General features: G+C 43.1%; 1 long non-coding RNA gene across 1 annotated transcript in view; it reads left to right on the top strand.

Moving 5' to 3' along the window:
- LOC111247719 (uncharacterized) overlaps positions 1 to 6,949 on the top strand; it is a 29,317-nt gene extending 22,368 nt beyond the window's left edge. The window contains exons 3-4 of the long non-coding RNA XR_002672236.2: positions 1,273 to 1,380; positions 6,817 to 6,949. This is a non-coding gene — a long non-coding RNA (uncharacterized LOC111247719). The remainder of the gene's footprint in view (positions 1 to 1,272; positions 1,381 to 6,816) is intronic.
- The last annotated feature ends 20,857 nt before the right edge of the window (positions 6,950 to 27,806 follow it).

Here is a 27,806-nt window from a genome sequence, read left to right as displayed (position 1 = left end):
CGGGCTGCTCCTGCCTTCAACGAGCTAAGGCGGTAGTGAGTTAGCCAGCCAACCAGCAAACTGAGCATATAAATGTCCTAGAATAGGCAGTGGCTCTCTGAGCGTAGCAGGTTGCCGGCTATAGCGGCTAAAGTTGGCTGGGGTAATTGTTGTTCAAGGCTTCATAATGACGAAATTTTGTCTTCATAACGGCCGTTTTAAAAAGCCAATAGCAAAGATAATGGTTTTAGGGTGGTTTAATTGTTGGATCCCTGTTCGTTAGCCAGGCGCTTCACCGATTCAGCCTGTGCGGCTACCGGTTTACTTGGAATATGTGTAAACTCAGCCACGCGATTTTTGAGCTTTGATTAAAATCTACATTGTACAACTGCTGTACCGCAGGGCAATTAGTTCGAATCGAGAATGGTTTTAGAGAGAAATAAAGGTACGCCGCAAGACAACGGTGGGTGATTGAAAAAGCAAATTACGAATTGCTTTATCCAGGGGTAAGCTACGCCTCAAATGGCCAAGCCCGACCATCATTATCGGCTAAAGATTCTACTTCAAAAAAGGGAAATGAATGAAACCGACTAATCTGTTCTCGAATCGTGCTTCGTTATACGTTCGACGATAACGGGAAACAGGCGATATTTTACGAAAAACTCTAGTGCTCTGAATTCAAAGGATATGTAACTTTGACGTAGTTTTCGTGTTACTTTTAACTAAGAAATCACCTGAACTTAACACGATACAGCGTCGGACTGCACCTTACCACATTAGAGAATCGTTGACGTTTTGTGCAATGGAAACAACTTTCCTTGAAATCTTGTTGATGGCCATAATACCAATATGGTGGATACGAATATTTACGCCGCTGTTATTACTTACGTTAAAGGGGAATGATTACAGTTTCGTATAGCAGCGGTTTGGCATTATTCAGTTCAAGTTCCTTTAAGTTATCATTCTTAATTAGCTAAAGTAGCCCATATGGCGTGATGACGATTTCTTTCAAATTTAGCGTTAGCAGCAACAGACTTGACCAATGTAAACTAATCTCTGAATAGTTCGGGGTTTGATTTGTTCGCTTCTGGCGAAACGTATCTACGGTACTTCTTTTAATTATCATAAATAATATATATATATATATATACGCGAATCCTATTATAATTGCTATTTTCATTACATATTAAGCTCTCCATAAAATCAGATTCCGCTATTCAAAACAAACTCACTATTGTTTCATATATATGTCGCTTGCCGTCTAAATCTAATAAACTTTCTTCTTGCTGTTAGAACTGCTACAAAGGATAGATAGCGGTAAAAGCAAACGATGTCGGCGTATACTGCTCACCTGTTTTCCAGCAGAGGCACGCGTGCCTAACTCCAGAAACATTGCTCACCGTAAGTAGGAAGGAAGTGCGAAGTGCGTACAAGCTAAGGACGATGCAACCTCTCTTTACTGTCGGCTGCCTATGCGGCTTAGGCCGACGTTCTTCATCTTCTGCAATGCTGATTTCCATCATGTTTCATGGCGCACCTTTATTCTATCTTAATATTTTTTCACAAACTTTCCTATATGTTAACTGCTGTGCGGTTGATGCCGCTTGTTTTGCTCCGCTTTGACTAACCCGTCACTTGGATCCTTTCATTTCAACCCGTTCCACTTCGCCCATTAGAACGGTCGCTTGAAGGAGCTCTGTCAAGGCGTTCCGTTGTGTTTCGGTGCCGCTTTGGGAAGCGAGGGAATTGCGGCAGCCGCGTACTGTTAAGCAAGCCGCTGCTGCCGCAATTCCCTTGCTTCATCCCCCCCCGCTGCCATCATTCCCAACCCTCGAGCTCTTAATCTCTTGACCTCCTGGCGGGTTCGGCGTTCCTTAGAGATTTCGAATTCACTGGCGGATGTCAAACGAGGGCAAGCGAAGGCACAGGTTTGAACAGTAGTGCTGTGCGCTAAACGTCTTACCTGAAGTCTCGCTAAAGACAGCATCCTGCAACCTGCATTTACCAACGACGCGTGCTGCTAGTATCCGTCACTGGGCTGAGACTAGTGTATAAATCTCTCTCTCTCTCTCTCTCTCTCTCTCTCTCTCTCTCTCTCTCTCTCCGTAGATATAAAATGAACATCTATCTTATATTTTACGCTATACCGCGAGAGTTCAGCTTTCAAGATTGCAGCTTGTTAAATTGCTATCCAGCCATATGAAGCACCAGGTTGTGACGAGGCATATTCCCAGCGTGTTTGTAGGTGTTATTATGCGTTACTAGAGAATGTCTAATACATCATCGCATCTCACACAGCCGATAGCGTACATGCTATTAGTAGAATGAAATAATTCTACTATTGATAATATGATAGAGTAAGCTTTCAGTCATCCGTCCGTCGCTGGTTTCTTCAGATGTGTTTGTGTGCAATCTGTGACCGCCAAAGCATTGTTCCTGTCAGACTAGCTGGTAGAAAAAGCGTTGGTTGCAGTCGAAACGCACTGCTGGCAAAGCTCGAGGGATGTCGAACGAGGCTATGAGCTAGACGACAGGAGGGGCCTATGGCCATGTAGATACAATCGTCATAAGCAGCAGCCTTTTTTTTTTCGATCGCACTGAGTGCTCTCTCGTATTAAGTTTCGGGTGGTCATATTTTGTTTTTATTTTTCTTCGCTCTCTTATTTTTATTTTTCCTCCAGCTGATACGCGGCTTTCCTCAAACTGGCTGGGTCTCTTCCTTGGACCACGGGTCCACAGGGCCGGATAAGCATGGCGTCTTGCAGCGTTTACGGCACTGTGTAAAGTAGTCAAATAATGTTGAATTTATCATAACAAACTGAAATCGATTCACATCGTTATTCTCAGGCGAAGTATCATAGGCTCAACTAAAGGGCACTAATAACCTGTAATATCCTACTTCGCGATGCGGTAACTTTCGATGAGATGGATGATCATTATTCATTATTGAAGGATTTTCTTAACTCCTTTGAATACAGGTTTAGCTCTAAATTTCTAGATTCTGACGAAAAGGCTGTTAGTTTGTGTCTGTAACAGCGCGCATTAAATTAAATAAAGGCCAACCCTTTCTTTCTTTTGCCTGTACAAGTGACGAAAACATCTTATCGTTTACCACATATTAGACCTAAGTAAAGCATTTGCCCACCACCCTAAACTTCTTGAATGAAAACATTTTCGTCATATATCAATGTACGGCGTCTTAAGAAAATATTCACAAATCTTAGGGCTGGGATTTGTTTGGGTCTCATAGGCGCAGCAGAAATACAAGTGACGCTTTCCTCAGCATCATCAACCAAACGTCGTTACTACCTGCCTTATATTAGAACGTAACTCAGCTAGTCGGGCATTCGACGCTTTGTGACAGTGACATACAACATAAGCGACTCATCAATCTACGTAAGAGGTCTATATATATTTGACATATTAGATATAAAGGTCGAAAGATGCCTAAAAGACGCGAAGGTGCCGCACATACGAATATTTTTAATAGGCCGCTTTCAGTGCTCTCGAGCCAATATTCTAGCCGAAAATTAAGCTAATGGCAGAGTGTTCTACTTTGTCGGCAAAGGATGAGGAAAGAGACCTTCGAAGGATGTTCTACAATAAATGATACTCAATAATAAGTGATATATACGCGTGAAGGCAGACTGCTTATAGCTGGAAATGGTCAGATGATGGCTTCGGGTGCACGCAGATATTGCAGCGTAGCTACAGATACTTCAAAACGCAAGGCTTTCGCGAGCTAAAGCCGTACGTTCTAAATGGATGAATACGGTGCAGCATCACCCTATCGCAACAATGTTGCCCCAAGAACCTTCCGACTCCGGATTACAAATGATTATTTCTATAAGTATAATTTCCACTGGTAGGACACTCATAAAGACCTTATGAACCTTGATCTTCATACATTTATGTTCAGTATTCAGGAATTCTACTGAATTAACAATCGATCTAAGAACTCTCAAAATATTAGCGTAAATATATCATAGCACTGTAGCATTTTGTTTGATTATATCTAACTTAATCGACATAACATCTCTCATCGTTTGACCTGATCGCAGTAGTAACACAGATGTAGCCTTGATGCAGCGTTTAACTGTCATACCCCCGTGTCTGTTGTATTTTAGATAGTAGCAAAATTCGTTATAATATTCATATGCCCATATCTTTTTCAGAGTTATCTAAACAATAGGAACATTCGCTCATTCATGGGCACCTTCTCTCTTTTTGTCTACCCTCGTCTGTTCGTTTGGCTTTCCTTTCTCAGCAGACGCTAAACTCGTTCATTTCTATGTCGCCTACAGGAGGGCGAGAAATATCGTTTGCAAACAGATGGAAAACTTTTCTGTTCTTTGTGAGGAAATAGCCATCATGACTATTGCCTTGTGAGCAAACAACCACCACATAGAGCTGGTGCGCCCTCCGCCACGGTACAGCCACAACCATCGTGTGCAAGACGCGCTTCTGCGGGCATAGATGACGATACTAAGTGACGGGACACAAATGACATTGGGTCGCCAATTACCCGCCTAAGCCTCCACCGCGTAAAGCTCTAAGCAGCAAAAACGGGGCAGGCAGTAAACTGGGCAAAAGCAGCATAAGAGTCGACGCCGTTGCATATTGGACGTGCGTAGAAGTCTCGGTAAGGCCTTCTTCTCTGTCAGCGTGGTGTCTAAGCACGCGTATGTATGTATGTATGTATGTCGCAGCGCTAGTATTACCCAAAATTGGCTTCCAGGAATCATAAAGTGTTGACATCAATCGTCATCCGTGCTGCGTTTTTTAGCCCCTGGCCCAAACTTCTTTGGTCATAATCCTCCTCCTCCTCCTCCTCCTGCTGGCATATTCCTCACTTCTAGCTCTGCTGGACCTCCTGCCGGTTTGCCCTAATGTCTTTTCTTAGGCTCGCCCACCTCCTAGCGGTCCGGCCGAATTCACCATTTAGCATTATCGCGAGTACCGCCGACGAAGACGAACACTCTGTGTTCTGATCAACACTTTCGTTTTCTCCTGAAGTCACGTCCTTTCTTTGCCATCGTTTCTTTACTGCTTCTTCCACCTAAAGAGCTTTTGTGATATCTCCATGCTTCCTCGCTAGACAACAAAGACGACGCTATTCGTTTTGGCGACCGACTCTTTCTGCATCGATGCAAACGTCCCCTTTTACAACGATCGCTGGCCCACAGTCGGTGTAGTTTGCTATAGTTGCTCAATGTCTTAATTTTTAGTAACAAAAATGTCGTATTCCTAGGACTTTTTTCTAAAAAAATTTAACGAATAATCTCTAAATATCGGTGCGATAGAGAACATGCTGCAGAACGTTTGTGGACTTCATACGAATGAATAGTGCTTCATATTTACTAATTGGATCTTGCCTACAACCAGAGTACAAGAATTTCCCCCACACTAAATGTACTCTAGTCAGAACTTGAAGCAAATGTACCCACATGTAAAATACGTGACATACGTGTATCTATCCGGCTAAGCGGTGTACGCACTTCTGAAATGATACATTCTATGCATAGGGTGCAAAAGAAATGCATATATCTAAGAATAGAAGAAAATTCATACTATGTTTAGAAACAGTCTAGTATCGAGATAGCCTTTCTACGTTAGATAACCTAAGATGTAAATTCGCGTATACTCTGGTCTGAGTGCGCGCATCTAAATAGCCTTTTACTAACTGACAGGCTATCCGTTCGATTTCCATTCTTTCTATGTTTTTTCTTGCTGCTGTTACGCAATCAATACATCCCACATGGACCTCGTTCATATGCGTCATATTAAATGAATGCTGCAATTGCCTTTGTCCGTTAAAGCCAGATTACACCTGCTCAGTTGAAAACCTATTTTATACAAACATTTAGAAAAGCTGATGAGAATCGTAATCATTAGAGCTTAAGATCGTAACCGGTTTACTTAGGTGTCTGCTATTATCACAATGTAGAGCCGTCTGAATAGGACGAGGGCCTTGTTTCGAAAAACCTTTTTGTCATAGTCCGAACCCGTTAGTTTTGGTTCTTCTAGTATAACAGGCTGTCTGTCTCAGTGGAGGCTGTCTCGTTGAAAATGTTCCCACCTTTCAGTTCGAAACATTCATTTAACGCACGGTTGTCAACAGAAAATGTAGGTCAGTGGGATGTGACGCTAGACGCGCCTCAGGGACAGATACCTGTGGACTCAGGTCAGCGGCATGTAGCCATTGAACGACGAGTAGACCTGCGCCAGTCTCTTTCACCGGTAAACAGACATTCACCAACACAGAGTGAAACACGAACGCTCTACCGAACAAGCACACTATCATATGGAGATTCCGTTCAGAAAGGTATAATTTTAATTGGGAAGATCCTGTTGAAAAAACGGTTCAAGTTATGGCTGCAGGCTCTTCTTTACGAGAGGACAATACCTGACCTTGACTTATTCCCGGACGAATTATGGCCTTATCAGGCCATTGGCTCCATGTTCTATGTGTGTACATTTGCCCGCGCAGTATGAAGACTTTACAGTGTAAAATCTAAAAAAAAATATAACTGAAGAACGCTCGCCAAATTGTTAGACCAAAGTTAACGCTGTCCGCTATTTTCAACAAATTCTACCACTTGAAATTATTTTAATTTCAAACAATCTGCTTAGTTCGTAGGCCGCTCATCAAACCCTGTCCTTACCGCTAAGCGTTTACGAAAGCCTGCTACAGAACAGTTTTATTGCTCTATCTCTTTCAACGCTGTTGTCGCTTCGTACTACCCAATTGCTAGCAGTTTTTATAACAAAAAGTCTGCTTCGAAGAACCAGGTTGAGCAATCGCTGTGCTCTCATCTTACGTATGTGTACATACAGCTGACAGGTTTCGTCCTACTCGTCTGCGATCGATTCCATTAAGTGCTTCACTGGCGGCGTTCATCCGGCGAATCACAACAGTCCCCATCGTCTTCGTGAGAGGATGCGACTGACCGTCGATTCAGCTTCTGCTTCAGCACGGGCGTCCGCTGGAAGAAGACAAAAAAAACGACGAAATATCGGATCAGCTAAAGCGAGATCAGGAAATCTACCGCCGAAAAGCAGAAAAACGACACGGACAGAGAAGTAACTGCGAACTGTTCCCGGAACCTCTACGCGACCAAGGTCATCGCGGCTCGGCGAATCTTGAGCCGTGATAGCGGGTCGTTTCTTTGATAGTACAGATGCATTCGATCACTAGGAAAAAAAATTGAAGTTCATACATACATAAAGAAAAAGCAACCAAAAGAGCCTATCAAAATAAAAGATCGAAGACTTTGAAATGATCTGATATGACATGAGCTTGAGTGACTACTTTTACTTATTTATTAGTTATTGATAAAAATAATCTATATATGTGAAGAGAGGATGTATATGCCCATGTGTAAAATAGCATAGTTCATCATATCATAACAACATATCGCGAAAATAGTAATACAGGGTAGTTTAATACGTAGGGATCGCTTTGATCAGATACGGTGCCTTATTATATGAAGAGTGAATAGATCCCTGAAAAAACGACCGTTCCATGAAAATTGGATATAGGTCAACTAAAAATTTGGCCATTGCTTGCATGTTGAGAAAGTTTATTGGCATATAATTTCAATTCATTTCGAATAAGCGTATGGTATAGGATGAATGCTAGAACAGGAGAACAGCTACAGTTAAAAATTATTGTCGGAAAAACGTCTCAGAAATATCCTGCAGCCGCTATTTTGCGGTCAGGATTGCTAATACCCTGAGACATAATGCAGTATGCCATTTCAAATCTTTGAGACTCCTTTTGCCCTGTTTATTCCTCTGACTTCAGTCTCACAACTAGGCCTCGCTCATAGTCTCAAACAGTTGACAATTTGTAGTAGCAAGCATAATCTTATATTATTGCCTTTACGGCGCGGTTGCCCCATGCAGTACTTTTTGCCGGCACCGTATATTACAACAGTTGTATTACAGTGGAGCGCTCAATACTTGTCAGCGTCTAGCGAATTCGATATTTGCCTTGCCATTTTTCGCAAGCCCCGGCCAGCAAGCCCCATCTCACCGATGACATCGTTGCCATTATATGGACAGCAAAAATCACTTCGCTTCTTGCCTTCTCTCATGCAATCCAGACTGCCACATATCGTGGTACGCGGCCTCGTTTCGACGCATAGAAAATTCAATTACATCCTTCTTATTCTCCTTTTTAGCGAGCTCCTGTCAGTAGACACCACACTGATCCTAGATCGATTTCGCTCTGAGTTCGATCTAAATGATTTGACGGCCGACGGATACAAAGGCCCAGACATATGGGTAGAAAGTAGCGCACAGGTGGGGTGCGTACGTGTTCTTAATAAGGGGTGTATTGAATTATAAATGCATTCGCTTATTACTACTACTATCAATCGAATCGTATCATGTGTACACCTACAGTTAAAGCACTGAAACGTAATTGACCTGGAACGCCTCTCCCTCCTGTGCAACATCGCTTAGATCAATAACCGCCATTACCACGAGGCCGTTAATTGAATTCAATCTCATCACAATTAGATGCCTTCGTTCCACTAATCACAGCATTGTCAGACTTTACCTCCATAGAGCTTCTCGTAAATATGGTGTTAATACAGCGGTATTTACCGTCTCTATACCTGAACGCCAGGGCCCCGACCAAAACGCCGCACTTAAGCTGTGACTAACAGAAAACTATGCTTCATGCATACAAGTTACAGAACAACCTTTGTGCAGCAGTATCAAAGAGGTCTACAGTCTGCAAACGCCTCTGGCGATGACTTAGCTACTGGCTATCATCACCGTCCTCGCGGCCTTTCGTTGTCTCGATATCATTGTTCCAGCAGCATCATCAGCGCGAGCAATGGCAACGACAGCACTAACACAGAGTGCCATAACAAACGCATATTTCTCATCACTACCAGCATTATCAGCAGCGGCAGATTTACAATGATCATTTTCGACCTCGTCCTCGCGCCGGATAGCATCGGACCAGCGAATGCCGCCGCGATTGCGTTCGTTTTCATACACTCCCTACGCTAGCCAGCTTAGCTTTCGTTTATTCTCTTACGCCGCTTTTCTTCATTTTATCTGCCCCTCAGACACTTTTGGGCCGTGAAGTTCCTGGAACACAGCTCGGCCAACGAGCTCAGACTGACAACGGCGATGGCAGCAGTGATGACTTCCTCGTTTCAGTCCTCTACACCTTCGTCTGTTACTTGTTCCCCCCATTTTCGTCAGTCGCCTTCAGCTCTTCGTTCCCGGCACCAAATAAGCTGTCTTCCCCCTTTTGACAATGAAGTCGCTTGGTATCGCCCGTTTGTAGGGTCAAGTCGTGTTCATAGGCCGACAGCGGGTCTTCCCCTGCTCAAACAACTATCCCCCTAAATGGGTTTGTCTACATCTCCGCTTCTATGTTTCTAATGCTCCTTCTCCGCGTTATCGCAGAGCCAGCGCGAGAAAGCATGCGGAGCTTATGATGATGCTACGAAGATACACTGACGCAGGGGTGTCCCCCTATCTTAGTCGACAATACACTAGAGCCTTTGACGAGCGGTCCGATTTTCCTCGGTGCCTTGGGCACTATGCGTAGCCTAGGTTGGATCATCGTTGCCGCTGATGGTGCAACTCCTACAGATGCAACTTCAAAAACTCATTGAAAAGTGACGCATCAGACAGACCGATAAGACAGCCAATCCGACAGGAACAGAGCGGGCTGGCTGGCATGATGCTGAATACAGTGACTGTCTGTTGTTTGAAATTATTGGTACGGCAAATATTCCTGACAACTGCAAATTAGGGCCTAATGCAATAGGCTGTCTACCTGAAAAGACACGATTTTTGTCGCGAATAATAAGCATACAGGTATTGGCGAGTAATGACAATACTGCCTTTGCATGGCGAGATTTTCGTTTCTGCTATTCAATAGGCGATCAAGGACAAACGGTTGTTGTTTCATAATTAAGAAGACATTATTACTATCTGGATTTTCTGTTCTAGGAACTCGAGTTTTTTGCAGTCGTCCAATGTTTTTAAAAGCTAGCTTACCTGCGCTGTCCTTTTTAGGTCATTCGGCGCCCTTGATCCTATTACCCCTTGATCCTAAGATGCCTTATTATTTACTGATGGGAAACTTTGGTACTGCTTATTGTAAATCAGACCTTCGACTGGCCCGAACTGGAACATGCGTACTATTAAGTCCATCGGAAAATTAATCTCTGAAAGTTTTGTTCTGTTGCTTCTAAACATAAGTATCTAGCGTCCGCACATAGAGCAATGGTACAATGGAGATTCCATATTTATATGTAGCAGTATCTGCAATTTCTGTTTACCTCTTGAGCTTCACTTCGCTTCTGGGCACGTCGTTGTGTTTTCTCGCAGTACACATCTTCAAATATGGGTTTTGCTTTTTGCCTCGTTTGCAGTATCTGTTCCTCGTTTCTCCTTCGGCCTCACACGTACACGCACGCATGCCTGCACACACGCACACATACATCGTACACAAACATGCGCAGACTCAGTTTCGGCAGACGTTCAACGCCCTTCCTTTCCGTGAAGCCTCTTCAGTTTTGCTCAGCACTCTCGCAATTGGTCGATCGGTATCAGTCGGTCGAGCTCTCGGGTAGGCTGGAGGATGGCTGTTGCCGATATCGTAAATTGAAGAAATGCCGCTCCACTTCCGTATCCATGGCCTCTGTGCCCGGGCGGGGGTAGTGAAGCCGTTTGAAGAGACTCCCCAGTCATTATGAAGTACAGTTCTAAAAAGCGAGAAAGCAAGCAATACGGCCAGTAGGCGAAGTCTCGGCCGAATCCCAATAATCAACTAAAGAAGTAAGTTTGTTCCCTGACAACTTATGACATCCGTATCGGATGACTAGCCGACTATGAGACAAAAAAAAATGGACATTTACATATTTGTTATTGGCAAAATACAGTCGAACGTTGTTTCGGATTGTAAGAATGCTCTCGGGTGTATCCACGCATATAGGACACCGTTTGCAAAACCCAGAAGATGACAATATTTCGGCCCCATAGGAGCTATCATTGATTTAATACAATTTTTTTGACTATGAGGTCGGCGCTAACAAATATTTCGCAGAGGCTAAATTATACTGTTCATACTGAGACACTATATTTCAGCAGTGTGTGGTGATGATGAAACGCTAACGCGGCTATAATTGTCTGTGATTAAAATATTTCCAATTCAATAAGTTAGAACGATTACGACGCTTCGAAGATACGCGCGAATCCTATACAATCCATAGCATACATCGTAACAAGATTTTTTCTAAAAATGGGGTCTCGCCTTTTCTAACGAACCTATTTCTTGTTCGCTTCTAGCTTGAAACCGGTTTCCGGAAGGTCTGAGAGTGGCTCAGTGATGCTTATTTATTCTTTGCACAAACTGTATGGCAATTCTTTTTCAACCAGAGCTTTGGCCGTTCAAGTCAAAAGCACCATTTACGGTATAATACATAGTACCTCTATTTCCTTAGATAATGGTTCAATGAAACGGGCCACTGTTTTAGCCTACGACGATTAGTTTAGCGTGCGGGCGAAGGTACCACGTTTTTTTAGTAATTCACATTGTAATAATTGTTTTTATAGATGTGCACCTGTTTCCATATTCTAAATAGAATACGGGAACTAGTACCTTATATGTGAAGGAAAGAAAGAAAACGTCATTGAATGTATTTATGGATGTGTATAGTCTTGCTTTTTTAACAGTTTCCAGAAAATTGAAACAAACGGACCGATCTCGTTGATTGCAACGACAGTTTATTAAGGGTTCCTACATTATTGGCTGAGCCTTTCTTGGGACACAGTTATTCTACCGGCAGCTTGATGTTACCTTAAAGTGTCGTTCCTTATTTTTACAGCGATAACCAACAACTGATTTAGTTTTTTTTTTGTTTAATAATTTATAATTATTACCAAAATGTATCGCTTTAGGATTGCCATGTTAGATGGTCGGAGGTTTGCATGATTCTTATGTCAGTGCGCGTAACTCGCTCACGAAGCTGACGTTAATTTTTAATCAAAGAAGCTCTTAAAATATATTTCAATAGTAACATAGAAACCTAGGATAACTGTACACGAACATGTATCCATTTTGCTAAATAACACCACTAATTTATACCGAGACAGGTTTTACATTTGCGTATGAATCCAAATATCTTTTTGCTTGTAAAAAAGTTTTTGTAAAAAATCGCACAACTTTTTATATAAGCGTCGAACGCGCCTCTTTTTCTCTTCGATATATGAGTTCATTTTGTGGTACTGGCCATATGTATGTATCAGTGGTAACTTGGTAGGTGTTCGCGCGGTCAGAAATGAAAGAACAAAAAAAGGTCCTCAAAATAAAAAATACCAAATCTGTCCATCGATATCGGGTCGTCTCAGCGCTAGGACCGTCTGCATACCACCACCGAGATATCGCAGTGGCTAACATGTACGCTTGTCAAATCTAAGCATACGTGGCGGTTTAGGTTCAAATCCCAGCACAGACACATTTCCTTTGATGTCGAAAGCCAGTCGTCTGAAGTCACGCCTAACTGCTCAAGCGCCGGACATAAAACACAAACGCTACTTAAGCTTCACGCTTTTGCTTTGTCCGTCAAAAATAATAACGTTTGTCACCCGCATGCTTACACACGTATTGCCTTTCCATATTTCGTCTCTAGCTCTCCTTATATCTCTGTTGCTCTGTCTCATATATTTGAACGCACGGATAGGCCCAGTTACAACCACACGTTCATTCGATGCTCAGCAGTCTCTATGGGCAGGGGTCCCTATCTATTCGCCACTTGTCCCTTTGCGAGATTAGTCTAATGGGCTCCCAGTTATTCTCCCCATATTTCTCTTTGTTCTATTAGCAGGCTGGATGGTCAGCACCACCCTCATTTTCAATTTTAGGACGCAAATATTCGCTCTATTTGACTTTGCCGATACGGCATTACCTCGGCGTGTTAGGCTAGTCGTTGTTCGGCGATGCTAGATGTCTTGACACATATACGATGACAGCGTTGGCCTTTTGTAGCATGACTTTTAAACCTAATTAATCGCATCGCTCTTCATATTCTCTGTACCTCGTTCCGTGAGTCTTTTTCTTTCGTTTGTGCTATTGCCGTACCTCTGGCAGGCTGCTCCGCCAGTTACCGACACCCCGCCTGGTCGGCTAGTCGTCTTCCCTTGCCTATCGCATGGTGCCTCTCCGAATACCCATTGTGTAAAATATCTGAAGGTGCTATGCCTAATCCTGACACTTCGGCTGGTACTAGCAGACGAGCAGACGGACGAAAACCTTCGTTCTTCTTACCACTGTCGAATACTATAAAACATCGCGGTAGACTTATATCGTGTCGAGCTTCAAGCTTATTGATGGACTATTCGCAAACTTGCTGTGAAGACATCCTCCGACAACATCATTTTATTATAACAGGCATTCGTAACCATTAAAAGTTTCAATATTGCGGCTGCACTGTATGTTCTAAGATAAGATATTCAATCTTTTCGCGCGACAACAAACTATCTCAATGATTTTAATAATAATGTGCCGTTTCGGGTGCTGTGTCATAGTACGCAGTACGCAGATTATTAAGTGAGTCCTATACCGATCAGATTAGCGAGGAAAAAGCTTGTTGAGTATTTGATTATGTTTGTTGTTGATCAACGGGTATAGTCTGCACGTTCTAGTTGTACGCTACCATGGACTATACGATAACGACCATTCGACCACCTGCGAATGCTTGGGTCACATAAATGAGGGCTTAAAACTGCAACTTCACATGTTTGTGCACATTTATCCGGCTCACATTTAGCTAACGGTAGCTAATCGGAATCCGACAATATGTATACATTTACACCCATCCCCTTTGTACCCTAAGGACTCTGAAGTGCCATATCCCTCTCATTGGCAGGAAGTAAGCCATGCCGCTGTGTCGTTATCTAGTAGTATTTAACTGGTCTAGCCATCGTTTCACTTAGTCGGTCAGGTCCGCTCACAAGGATGTATTATTGTTGGTGAACGAACCTCTTATAAAACCTACACTGAGACCCATTCTTATCGAATGCTAGCTTATAGCCAGCGCCTCGCTTTTCCACGATATAGGGCTTTCCATTTCGCTCTCTCGCTCGTTCTCTCACTCGGTTGTTCGTTCGTTCCTCCCCACAACCTCTCTTGTAAGCAACGCAGCCATCACGGAGTCCCGCACAGGAGTCTCGATTCCAGGAAGCCCCCACGGCCCCCTATACGCCCGGTTTTAAGTCTTCTCAAACTCGCATTCTCGTTACCGCCCGTTGAATCCCCCTAACCCCACACGATGTTACACGCCCAAACCTCATAGTTCCGCCCCATTTGAGAGCCCCATTGAGCCAGTGTGACTGAGCATATAAACGCTTTCGTTCGAATGGCGGAGAATCATCACAACGCGACTTCATCTCTTCTCGAATGTATATGAATAGCGCAGATGTAGTGCTATATATATATATATATATATTATTCATTCTGCCAACTATGCCACGCTCACCGCTAACAAAAGTAATAAAGTAGATCATATTTAAGTGAGTATTGTATCTGCCAGTTCTTCTATTGGTAAATAAAGTACCAAACACTCCGCTGATAGATACTGGCGTAAGTGAGCGCTGATGCATACATGGGTTTACCACGTTCCTCTTGTTGCCACTTCCTAGTCGCGTTTAGCTTAAGCGTTCAAAGAAATTGCTTTCGTTGTTATTTATGTTGTTTTTGTCGTTGCTGTCATTTTCACAGCAGGACAAACTTGTAGTGGTGCTTTGATGGCCATCACATCCGTTAGAAACAACGTTCGCATGTCTGGAAGTATGGAAAGCAGTAGCTTTTCAGAGATGCTGTTGCCCTGAACGGTCCAGTGTCGCCCCCCAGCAAGCCTATTGGTCACGCTGGCAATCCTGTGCGCTGGTGATCCTGACGGCGGTGGGGAATTCAAAGCTTTGCCAAGGACCAGCAGAAAAAGATTTCCATCTAGGTCGATCTGAGTCGGCTTCGGCCTGGGCCTGTTGCTGCTGCTGCTGCTGCTGCTCATACGTTGCAAGTGGACTCGATAATCGAATAGTCAATTTCAGCTTAACCGGTTCGGTGAGATTGCTTCGACGAGGCATCATTGACTGGGTTGGTTCTTCACTGTGGGTGGCCGAGATCTGGTTGTCACGATTTACTGCGTTCGTCCCAGCTTTTCTTGCATTCTGCAACCGAGTCGGAGTCGGTTTATTATATAATGTCTCCTTCTCATATCGGCCTTTTGCTTGTAATTTATAGCTCGTTCACGAATGACCCAAAGGGAGCTGTTCACCCGGTACGGCATGCTGTATAAATTGAAACGAAAACGCCAAGCCAATACCCAATAAACACCCTACAAGTTCTATGAAAGTAGATATCAAGTAGATGCTCTTGCCATTGACGATGCAGAGGTGCATTAAGATATCTCTAGTTTCAAAAAAGTATACTGTAAAAAGGCGTTTAATCTATTTGAGTTAATTTGCAGATGGGCCTATTTGTGAAATCGAACAGGTTTAAAACTGATCTAATAAGTTAGCAATAGATTGTGCTGATGATTATTTAAAATGGAGAAATCATGGAAATAATCCTAAGTCTTGTACTCTACTTCCTATGCAAAAAAAACAAATACTAGTATCACTGGACCTCTTAAATCATGGAAACACTTTGCTTTAACGTTTGTTGAAATAGGCCTAGAACGTTGGCCAAGTGTATTTGAAAAGTTGCCACTGTGGGGTGCAATTAGCAAGACTCAGTAAAGCCATGTGTGATGACAAGCCTAGTAGGACAGCGTTGTCGTAGTTCAAGTGAAATAACGATAAAATTAATATAATATTAAATTAACAGATATAATATGACAATATTTTTGGTCTAAAGGTGTAATGAACTTCTAAAAATTAGGTCAAAATCATGTTGAAAACGTCTAAAAGTTATGAAAAAATGTCTCATTGGACGTTTGAGTGCGTATCAGACCTTAGTATTTGAGGCAGATATTAAAAAGCCATACAATATTCAAATACAAGGCCGCTTCAGTACGAGTGTGCAACCGAATAGAGCCTTTTACAACTGCTGAGTCCCACAGCGACCCTTATACGAAGCCCGCTCACCGGTTTTTTTATCGCCGCGTCAACCCGTGGATTTTCCATGTAGAATCTGCTTCCATAACAAGCGTAGAGGGTGGAGTGCAATAAGAGGCCTGTATATCGTAATCTACAAAGGCAGCTTGAATGATCAAAGCACTTGCAGGAATAGCTGAATTATTTTTTATTAACATGTTTAAATCAGCGTCGCATCAGGTGCCGAGAGTCCTATCTCGTACCTCATTGACAGCGCCTTCTAATGTATAGGTGGTTAGCTGTGCCTTTTAAACTTAAGAGGAACCATCAATACAAAGCCGCAATCTTAAATAGATTTTTGGCTCAAGGAAGCGATAGTCATGTATCATGTCCATATGTGAAGCATTATACAATCACTTTCAGAGGCCTGGTCGTTTCCGTGCTATAACGTGCCATTTCTCAGTTGTCCCTCTTCAGTGCCCCATAAAACCAGTCATACTTATCTTTTTTATCTTCTGTTTTTAATATGTAAGCTTAACGTTAAATCAAGATTCTACGTACGCAGTTTTGTCTGCTTGTGTCTTAAATAAATACATGCATATATGGGTACGAAAGGCCTGACAGAGTATACCGACTTTTGTGACTGTGATTGGAAACATCTCTTCTTCGCTCGCGTTTTGCATAGCACGCCATATCGACAGTTACGAATGTTATTCGCAAACAAAACTTTTTGTTTTTGTTGTTATAACTGTTCTCGTCATCATCGTCATTCTTCACTTCGTTGCACTTCAGACACTACTCTCACTTATATTCTTCTATTTGTCTGGCTTTATTGCATGTTACGATGGCCTGCTAGTTCATTTGCGACCCCGCTACGCTAGAAAAGCTTTCGTCATTTGCTGCGTATGATCTGTCCTGCTCGAGCCAGCCTTCCATTGACCTGTCACGTTTCCCATGTTTCGTCCTCTTTTACGACCCCCTCCCCCCTTCCCCTTTCATTTGAAGCCCCTTCGTTCATTGCCGAACATCCGCCCATGCTTTTTTCTTTTCCCCTTATCCCTAGATTTGCCCCCTTATCAGCCCTTGTACGCAGTAATAGCGATGCCGATCCAGTTAGGTGGCTCATCTGGAATGGATCGCAGCTAGCAGCTGTAACTACTATCCACTAGCAGTGCATCCAGAATAGTATGTGGCAGTAGACACTATACTGAACAGCGTCGAAATGTCTCCACCCTCTTAGATCCTTCGGCCTCATCGCTCCCGCTATAGCCGACGCTGCCCATCTGTTTCTGCCAGAGCAGAGTGAAGACCAGCATAAGACTATTCAACTTTCCCAGCGTTGCTAGCCTCCTTCAAAGGAAGAAACAATACTGCGGCTATACTCCCGAACAGTCAACTCTCAGAGCCCCATTTGCTAACGGGAAAAGAACGCCCCACAGTCAGGTCCGGCCAGACGGCGCTGGCGATTCCAAGAACTCGGGTGTCTTCTCTGATCGGCCAGGCGCGCCACAGTCATTCTACCAGGCAAAGAGCCCCCTCCCCCCCCCCATTTCTATTTCGTTCAGCTGTCCTGCAAAATGCACCAACTAGCAGCGTCATTGAGAGACTGAGCGCAAGGTAAGTAGATTGATATGATATAGAGATGGGAAAGACATCCCTTTCTGATTGAGTGAAGTCCCTTGGCCATAAAAGCTTCGCGCTAAACATCTGAGCTGTGAGTAGAATTGACTCAAATTCAGGAGCAATCTTTGATGCTTTTTACTATTTTAAAAAATGCACTCAAGCTGGCCATTCGTGTCGGACATTAGATGCTGTTGCACTCCGGCTTATTCTATCGGCGCTAATTGGCGTTTGCGTAGTTTTTCGTCGCAACGGTTGATGCAGGCCAGCAAGCCGGCAGAAAATATAAAGAAAGCAAGCCAAAATCTGCTCATTCTCTATTTCATCACAAATGTATCATAAAGTTCTTTGCGCGACAAACAAATGCTTCCAGGCGCTGTTTGTATATGATGACCGGCCCTTATAATAGTTGAATATGGCTTGGCTGAGAATAAGGCTTCTGACACTTAACAGGACCATTATAGCATATTCATATGGTGGAGTAGAATATGTAAAGACAGTAGCTGAATGTATGCGGGAATCCGAACGAGATGTCTTTGTCTGAGGTTAGCAGTCATCTGTTGAACACCTATCACCGTAGACGCTGATAAAAGATAAGCCGTACTACATGTTGTGTATAAGTTGGTGACCTTGGAATTTATGTGGAGTAACTCGGAAAAACGGGGGAAAGCCATATTCAAGTTGACTTCCATACGCGCGGTAGCGTTTCTCTGCACATGTAGAGAAACGAATAATCTTTCTTGTACGTATCGTCATTAGGGGGCAGGTTTGACGCGTATTGCAGTGTATTATTGCATCCATATAAAGAGTCATTGAATAGGGGGACGAGACAGAGGTCAGCATCTTTGCGTCCGCGCAATAGTGACAGCATTAACAGTAACGTAATATTATGATGCGGAAAAATTGTATTAATCACTATTTAGTGACGTAAACTGATGGCATCATGTCTTATGAAACAAGACATGGTTTCACCAAGCTACATTAACTGACTGTGTCCATAGTGTACATCTACAGCCAGGCAGTATGGATAACGTCCAAGCGTACACACAAGCATAAGCCTAAAACAAAGAAGATTATCTGGGCCTTAAATGAGCCTGTGAGTGTTCGAAAAACAAACTTTTCCTCATTTAATATACATGTTTAAGCCTGTTAATTTTCCTGTTCTTCTCCTCGCCCAAGACGCCTATGCATTTGTTTGGTTTGTTTAGCAATTGCAAATGCATAAAGTGCATCGTTTTGGTTGTGGTCTTCGTCTTTTTATTTCGTTATTATTAACCAAAAAGAATACTCAGGGACCCATTAGAAGCCCTTGCTTTTGGATGATGTTTTAATATCTCCCCTTTATAAAATCATCATATTCGCATATATATTTGAGCCCCTCGAAGAGCTGCCGCTGTCGCCGCCAGCTCGACTCGATCAGCGATGTGCTCTACCACCAAAGCGATTAAATCAAGTGCTCACGAAAGGGTCTCAGGAGACAACCGCCAAGAGAATACCGTACCATTGCCGAAGCGGGTTAGCACCAAGACCACCTCACAGGTAAGCAGCAGGTTTTCTGTGTTAGTACGGTTAGTGCAATGACCGTATACCTACGCTAGCTGATATTGACTGGCGCAGTGACTGAATATGCCGTGTCGTACTTGCCAGAGCTGCCAAGATAGATAAGATTTTCGGGTTAGCTTATAGGCGAAAGATCTTATGCGGGGATCGAAGGAGCTGTACTGGCCGGTGACGCCGATAGCGCTGGCATCGGCAAATGACTACGGGATGACTGGTGTTAAAGTGATAAGAGACTGAATAACACGGCAGATGGCAAGTGGAGAAGGCTGGGCATGGCGACGGCCTACCTAACTATAGTGATTTCAAATTACCTCCCGATTACTGCAGCATAGCATCATAGCAAAATATGCCATGGCCTGACGTTTGTGTTGGGCAGTGAATGGTGGTGGATAAAACACGTGTCTACAGTTGGAAAATAGGACGATGGCTGTTTACAGGCTATGAATCTACTCATTTGGCTGTTTCTCTGCTTGAACATAGATCGCCTCACCGTGCTGCGCGCTTCGTAGTGCTTTCAGACAAAAAAAAACTGGCGAAATAACCGCTAGAAGTGGTAAGTTATCAAGGAGCAGTAAACGGCAGTTCAGATTTTCCAACCAATAAATTGTTTACTTTTGCTACTAGTCTCACGAACGCCTTGTTCAGATAGGTACACTGCGAAACAATACGCTCGAAATACGAGGTCAATACTAGAGGATCAATTCCACATAGAAGTTGAGCTCATATTTTTATGTACAGCCGTCACACTTGGCGGTAGTGGCCCAACATATTCCCTCGTGCCGCAGGTATGCCATTGCTTTGATTAGTACAAATATTCTTACATAGCCTAGGGTGAAAAGTCCATGTACCGCTATGGTTAGAGTCGTCGTCACGAAGGCTAACTTTTTTGATTTGAACGCCTTCAAAAGAAATGTATCTGGCTATTTACTTGTAACAATCTTGTCTCATCTAGAGCATAATTTAGTGCCATGGATAATGGCCTTTTTGGCCTGAAAAAATCACGAGCTGTTATGATTATACATATGTAGATATGTTCATAGTGGCTAACTGCTTGGGCTCACAGCTAGAAATCTGTGAAAGTATTCGAGAAGCTGAGAACCCTTCAAAGTATACCACCAAAACAGTTTAGGACTACTCGATACGTCTTTCAGTCAATCATTTAGCCTACCGGAATTCATAGTATAGTTCAAATGCGTTATATTGTACTGACCCAGTCAACACTGAGTTTCATTATCCACCATCGGTTTCATCCTGTACTTACGCACCGGAAACCATTCTTCAGTCCTTATACACAATACAGTTTAATTTGTCGTTTAAGGTTCGATTATGTGCAAATGCTAGCGAGGCCTCAAATCCTGCGGCGAAGGCGGGTGCTAGAACACTCCTTGATCGCGGCAACACAATCGAAAACAACCTTTTCCGGAGCACTGCCAGACCGGTTATAGATAATGGCCGGTAACGAAACGACAACGAAGTGTGCAGACTGCAACTTTCCAAAATATGTTGAAAGTTCTCCCATTATACAAAATTCAATTAGAACCAGTGGAAGCTGTTGAAGGACTAACAGTAGCAAACGTTACTACGCTGACCCTTAACTGCGTTGTTATCGGTAAAAGTCGAATATCGCCTTCTCGTACTCCTCCCTTTCCTTTCTTTGTTGGAGTACTCTTTCCTCGTGCTTAGTCACGGTTTTCCGGCGCACTTTGATGAGTTTCTCGACACCGAAGCTGTCGAGCCTTGCCCGAATGAACTCGGCAGGTAGCCGCTACGATGTCAGGATGCTCGTCGACCGAATGCATAATACTATACATTCTAGTTCGGATATTCAACTTGTGTGTATGAAACTGCCATTGCAGCTGGCACTGCAGCTTACTAAGGGGCGATAATCTATTGTAATTCATTCTAATTGCCAGGGCCGTGTGTATATATGCAGCACCTGTACGGCAACGAGGTGGCCTTTATCTCTAATTGAATCAACGTGTGAAGCACTAACCTGTTCCCATCCCCTACCTCGTTGTTTCCCGTTCCTGCACACCCCCTGATACTACAACTATTACTGTAGCATACTTGTAGACGAGGCACGTCTACCACGAATACCTACCTACGTACCTGATTGGTGGGATAACATCAAAAGTCGACCAAGAAGAGCAACTGTAGTCGACCGTTTCTACTACTAATATTATATTGGTAAGTGTCGGTAACGCGGCGGCCGTACTGTTTTATATTTGATAGTTAGGTTGCAGGTGTTGCTTGCGACGACAGGACGGTGTCGTGGTAATGCTAGTCCTGCTCGTTGGTGTTGACATGAGCCTGATGGCGGTTAAGGAGAGGGGGTCGCAGTTGTTTAGGATTTAGTAATGTGGCTAGTTTGAGATGAAGTTCACATATCAAAAACTTAAAAGATGGATTCCACCATAGTTCTGCGCCGTGTTCAATTATTGATAGCCTTGCTGGCACTGCCATATCTGCCGTCTCCGCATGAGTTATAATTGATAGGTAACATTTTAGTTAGCAGCCAACAATGGCCATCGCACTGTGTTGTTGTTTCGGTATTGATGTTGGTCTATATTGCTGATGTGCACGTTAAGCACGTTAAAACCAACAATATCATCCGTGCATCATCCATCTACATTTCAATCGCTTGCGAGTTCTGCTATTCATTGAATTTATAATTGTAATATTTAATCTACTACATTGTGAGCATGTAGTGACATAGTAGACAAACAGAATGTAAAAAGCAAGCTCTACTATGTAGTGATCACATGTTGCTAGTGTGTACCATGTAGATTACTATCTACATAGTTTTTTATTAGAACCTTCAAAGATTTTACAGTCTGGTCCGATTAAATGAAAGCTCGAAGGCTAAAAAAATGGTTGCTTATTTTAAGCAGCTCCAGAAGAAAAGCAGCAATGGAGCCATAGTCTTCTGTGTCTATAAATTCCGGTAACCGGTACGTTTCGCTGCGACCTCCTAGACTAACCCTGGTAATACATTTATCTATTGGAATTTCAGTAAGTTAATACATTACGACGCCTAAAATTGCTCGAAACTATACGGTTAAATCTATATTAGACTGGTGGATTTAGCCCGAAAAAAATACACAACCTGCCTAAAACAGGAACAAGGAGCGCAAGTAAGAGAAAAGGTTCGTTAATTGGACAGAAAATTGCCGATGCTTCGCTACATGTATGTTAGACTCATAACGTGGTGAGACTGTAACAGGCAACCCTTAGCTCCCGCTCAATGAGAGGTGCCTGAACGAGGAACTTTGGTGCCGCTGCCGGGCTGTAACTACTGAACGTGGGTCCTGTCAATTTTTAGCTCGTTTACCTGTTAAAGCTTATTATCGCCATGCGAGATAGAGAACGACAAGTTGGCATGCGAGGTCGAACGTACGCGAGGTCACAAGCTGACGGCGATAACCAGGGGGTCAAGGAAAATGGCCAAATACACCTGTATAGCGACCCCCCTCTATTCGTCGTTAAGGCCAGCCTTCGGTAACCTTGCAGATGTAGGACAGACTGCAGACGTAGACATAGACGCATACAACAATATACAGAAGTGCACATGGCTTGAAAGCGTAGAGAAACGACGCCATGCTACATACGGCCTAGATACAAGCGAAAACAACCAGACTGGTGGGCTGTAGCAAAAAAAATCGCTGAAACTGTACAGTGTACCCGTTTAGGCTGCGGGTGCAAAGACAACGAAACCGCGAAAAGCAACAAATGGGCATCGGCTGTGTACTTTGGTATTATTAAATTATTAACGTCATTTTTCATCTAGTCTATGCGATATGTACGACTTAGGAAACACAAAGTCTCAATTCGGTCAAACCGAGTTATGGCTATTAGATGTCAAATTCTTTTTATGACTATTAATAAGGTATGATGCCACGGAAACGATTTTTGCTTTTTACCTATGCACAAAGGTTATATATCAAGTCTGAAGTCTGTTTCACTTCTGCAGGAATGCCAGAAGCTATGGCGGACATGTGGGAGCGAAATTATTTTATTTCGTCGTTCTGGGCGCCATCAACTAGCCTAGATGCGACCTGGCATGCAAGCAAGCCTGCGGGCAGGTTCGAGGATCTTTGCCTGTTTGATAATAGGCAACGGAAGGCTGAGTTGATTTGTTGCCACACGCCTCTGGAAGAATTTGGTTTACTGCCGCGTGTCCTGCATCCTTCACAGGAATATGAAAGCATCTGCTAGAAGTAAGAAAGACTAAAGAGATTTGTCCGTTGCGAATGCGAAGGACACAGGCAACTTGGTAAGATAAAATTCGTTGATAGGGAATAGAACTAGTAATCGTAGTCGCTGCAGAGCACGTGCAATGAATCTGTTGAGCTGAATACAACGTAGTGCAAGGCAGATCCGTCCCGGTGGTGCGACTTGCAGGAACACTGTTGCGTGCCAGGGACAAAAACAAGGGAACGGCAAAGAAGGCAGACGACGTATTTTACCTCACGATACTGCCAGATATTTGCTATATATTTGGTTCCGCTTCGAAAGCGTGCCTGTTAAAGGGGAATACCCAGTGTCTGTGAGCCATGGAACAAGTAAAGAGGACAGCAAACTATTGGGCCAAAGGAATCTGTCCGGGAAACGGAGTGCGGACAGACAAAGAAGTAGGACACAAATAGGGTAAGAAGAGAGTGGCAGTGCGACGGGAGGCCAATGGAATCTGGTTTCTGATTTCAGCCGCTTTAGCTTGTGGGAAATATACGCACACACAATTGAATAGCAGCCCGAACCGCTTCTACAAGTACGATTCTGAGCAGTATCTGTGTGCAGGACTAGTGAACCTCGGCTACTTACGCTACTTCTACTACTACTGGCATAAATTAGGCATATGATGAAGGCCAGCTAAGTGGTGATCAGCCCATAAATTAGTAGCTGAATGCTTTTCGTTCCTAATTTCTTTCCCTTGTTATCATTGTAATAAAAAGCACGTTTTAATATAATAACACACTGCGTGGACGAAGGATTTCAGTTGAATACAAAATCTAGTGTTTATATATCGAGAAATATAGCAAACGAAAAGTATTTAGCTGGAAGATTACGAATAACTAATCTTTACTAAGTAGCTACGTACCAAAAGTTAGTTTCAATTATTGTGATATCTGCAAGTTATACGTAAATGTGACGCATTTTGCCTAATCATGTCGAGTTTATATAGACCCTACTTAAATAGTACACGGTCGACGATTAATGACGACTGATGAGTGTCCAGTGAGCCAAACGACTGTCATATATAGCTTAGGTAAAAAAAAAAAATAGGTAAAAGATTTGCGATGCTTCAATGCGTGCATATACGGCTATAGCTGTTGGGGATAGTGTAGAACCATCCAACGATGAATATATATCAATTAGCAGAGGCAAAAGCCAGAGTATTTTTGTTCTTTTAAAGAGAAGTTATTGAAAGAATCAAATACTAATAGGGAAACAAGGGTATTTTTAAACGCAAAAGTTCCAGGTACACATTTTCATTCTTTAATTAATCAGTTTTGCCTTTGATGGCAAGGCTATTCAAAATGTTATTTCTCTTTAACCGACTTTTCACAGATACTGATTCTGGCAATTTTGCCTAATTATGAATAAACTATGCAGTGGTAAGAGGTAGATGGGAACGTATAATATATATATATATATATATACAGCCGACTGCATTTGTTCGTAATATTAGATAAATATAATTTGATTTCATAAACTTCTGTTACACATTGGAGGTTACTTACGCAACGGGAAGATCTCAGCGGTCGTTTGAAACCAGAGCAAATCCAACGTCTATGGCCGCTTCTATGCCTCACATCCTTCCTATCGCTGATAGTGGCAGCTACAGTGTCTTGTGTGCAACAGAGAACTGTTTCGTTGAGAGTTGGTTCCCTCGGACAAGTGGGGAAAGCTTCCCTGCCAGACGTAGCCGCCAACGACTTAGAAACAGAAGAAATACTAATGCAAAGAGAGGGGGTTACCAAGGACACCGACGCCAAGCCGACTCCTCTTAAACCGTGAACGGCTGTAAGGCGCAGAGGCAAGCAATTGATAGCACGCCCACGGCTGCCCCTGCTAAGCTACCCTTCTGCGACAGCTGTGCCCCGGGTCCCTTGCGTGGCACTTGCTAATGAAAAGGCTGCGACAAGAGAAATGTGATAAATTATTGTATGTGGTGCTTCGTGGCCATTTGAGCCTTCGTCCGTTTTTATTACGCTACCTCAATACCCACATCCTCCTACTCATTTCTGTGTCCTATCTACCTCTCGGATGTGTACGAATGGCTCTATGTGTAAGACCGTATGTGCTTGATGCAACGACTAAGGCAAAGCTTGCGTGTTCGCTTTGCTTTTCGTCACATCCTACAACAAATGCGTCAAGCCACCTCGTACAGTTCCTTTTCTCCTGCCTTTTTCTGTTTTCATACAGGCAGATATACGTAGAAACATTGCTGTTCTTCCTGTTTCTTATCCTATTGCGCTCAGAGGCAGTGGTCTGTGGTTGCGGCCGTCGGAGCGGCCATCACAATTCCTGAATGGTCCGCTGTCGCCACCTGTAGAGGGAGTTGTATCCGTCCGCGCCACTGAAGGCGCCGACGCTACCATCTAATCATAGCCACTTGGTCAGCTCCAATGCGTGAAAGTAAGGAGAATATGTTTTCCTTCTTACAGAACACAACTGTTTGGCTACGACGCATGATGAATAAGCGCACAGGAAGAATTGCACGACCGTTACGCTCCAGAGGTGGAGAAGCGGGACAAAAGCGTCAGAATAATCTCGAGAAGGAAAGCGCCTTGTACTCGGCTGTGCCTGTCAGACGAGAGGGGTGCCGAAGAACCGGACCACCATGAGGGGCGGAAGTTACTCGTTGCGATCACATCATACAAATCTTACATATATTCCGAAAATTTCAGAGTGAAAGCTTGAATTCATCGAAAAGCTGTTGGGGGTGAAGGCCGGTGATGGCTATCGTGGTAAGGTAACATGGCGGAAATTTCCTTCGATCTTTCCTATTTGCTCTCTATAATCTCTGCCATACTCTGCGCTGATGGCGACTGAAAAGTTAATAGCTTCATCGAACCGGAACAAACGTAACCCATGCTCAGCAAATTGAAAATGAGGTCGACAATCTGGAAATGACCACGGGAGCAACGCCTTTGTAGCCAGCCTGATTCAGGCCGAACCTCATCCCGGGTCCTTAAATAGTAGATGCACCGTCAGATTGAACAGTCAGTTTATTGAAAGATACTAAAGGTTACTATCCATAGACCTCTCAACTTGAATAGCTATTTAAGTGTGTCAGCTCTGTATTTGCTGCGCAGTCGGATGTACCGAAAATATCTTACAAATAAAGTAATTAATGGCTGCTTAACGCCGTAATAATACTTCTTAAAATTAGAAGGAAACTATTGGGTTAATTGATCATCTACTGATTAATTGGTTAACGGACAAATGAGGAGAATAATTTTAAAAGACGAAATTATTCTCTTCATTTGTTCCTGAACCAAGTGGTTTTTAGTTAGGCCTAAGAGGACTGGGACTAAGCTTTTTAGAACTGAAAATATGGGTTATAGTACGGATTACATATTCACCAATAAAAGAGTTTTCGAAAATACGATTCATTCTTCATTTGAATCTTCAGGAGTCAAAGCAAGGTCATTCAATGATAGAACTGATATAAAAGTAACTTGATTTCTCGTTCGTCAAAGTAAATCGTCCATCTTTTCAGCAGGTTTCTACCCTTTCAGCTCGACAACACGATGCCCGCAAATGTGTATAATACAAGAAAATCACCACTATCGAAATATGTTCGCGTGGTTAGAACAACGCCGGACGTTCCGCGTTAGTTCCTGTTACCGTCCCATCGCCACGAAAACAATGATTTAAAGTGTTCCAGCCTGTTAACAGGGCTAGCTCTCGAGTATTTATAGACATAGCATTGTGTAAATTCTTCACTAGTGTTTACTACAAGAGAAATTATTCAGTGAATTAATTTTATGTAACAGAATTCTCCAGTGTTCTCCAGTTTCTCTGTAAGGCCAATTCGTAGCAGACGACCAGGTGTAGGACTTAACCTCCGGTTGCCGGATACCAACTGAGATAAAGAACCATACCATGCTTGTCTTGTTTGACCGAGAACGTTTTACGGGTCTCCGTCATGGTCTTGGTGTATTGCGATTTAAAATCGATAAAGAGAACAGAGTCATTTCAATTACAAATAACTGGCACAGAAACGCTATATGTAGGGGGGGAAAAATTGTTACGCAGATTCAGTTGCTAATTGGCACAGTCAAGGAAGCCACTCATGTTATTCATATCGAGTAAATATAGGGAACAAGGTGTGCTTTTTGCTTCTCTTAGAGAGTTTCGAATCGGGACGGTCTCTAGCAGAGTAACGAGTAAAAGCTGGTACTGAGGGATTATTTGACCAATTGTATAGGTTGACTGTGGCATATGTGGAGAACGTTAGAGCTTCTATCGGAAAAATGCAGCACGTTCACAAAAGTTGTCGATTTACAAAAGCTAGACCAATTTGCTCCAGCTAACGTAACTCCGACCTCTTTCAGTTCGATCTT

Source organism: Varroa destructor, unplaced genomic scaffold, assembly GCF_002443255.2.
Source record: "Varroa destructor unplaced genomic scaffold, Vdes_3.0 BEIS01000003.1, whole genome shotgun sequence".
NCBI lineage: Eukaryota > Metazoa > Arthropoda > Arachnida > Mesostigmata > Varroidae > Varroa > Varroa destructor.
This window is presented reverse-complemented; position numbering and strand designations above follow the sequence as displayed.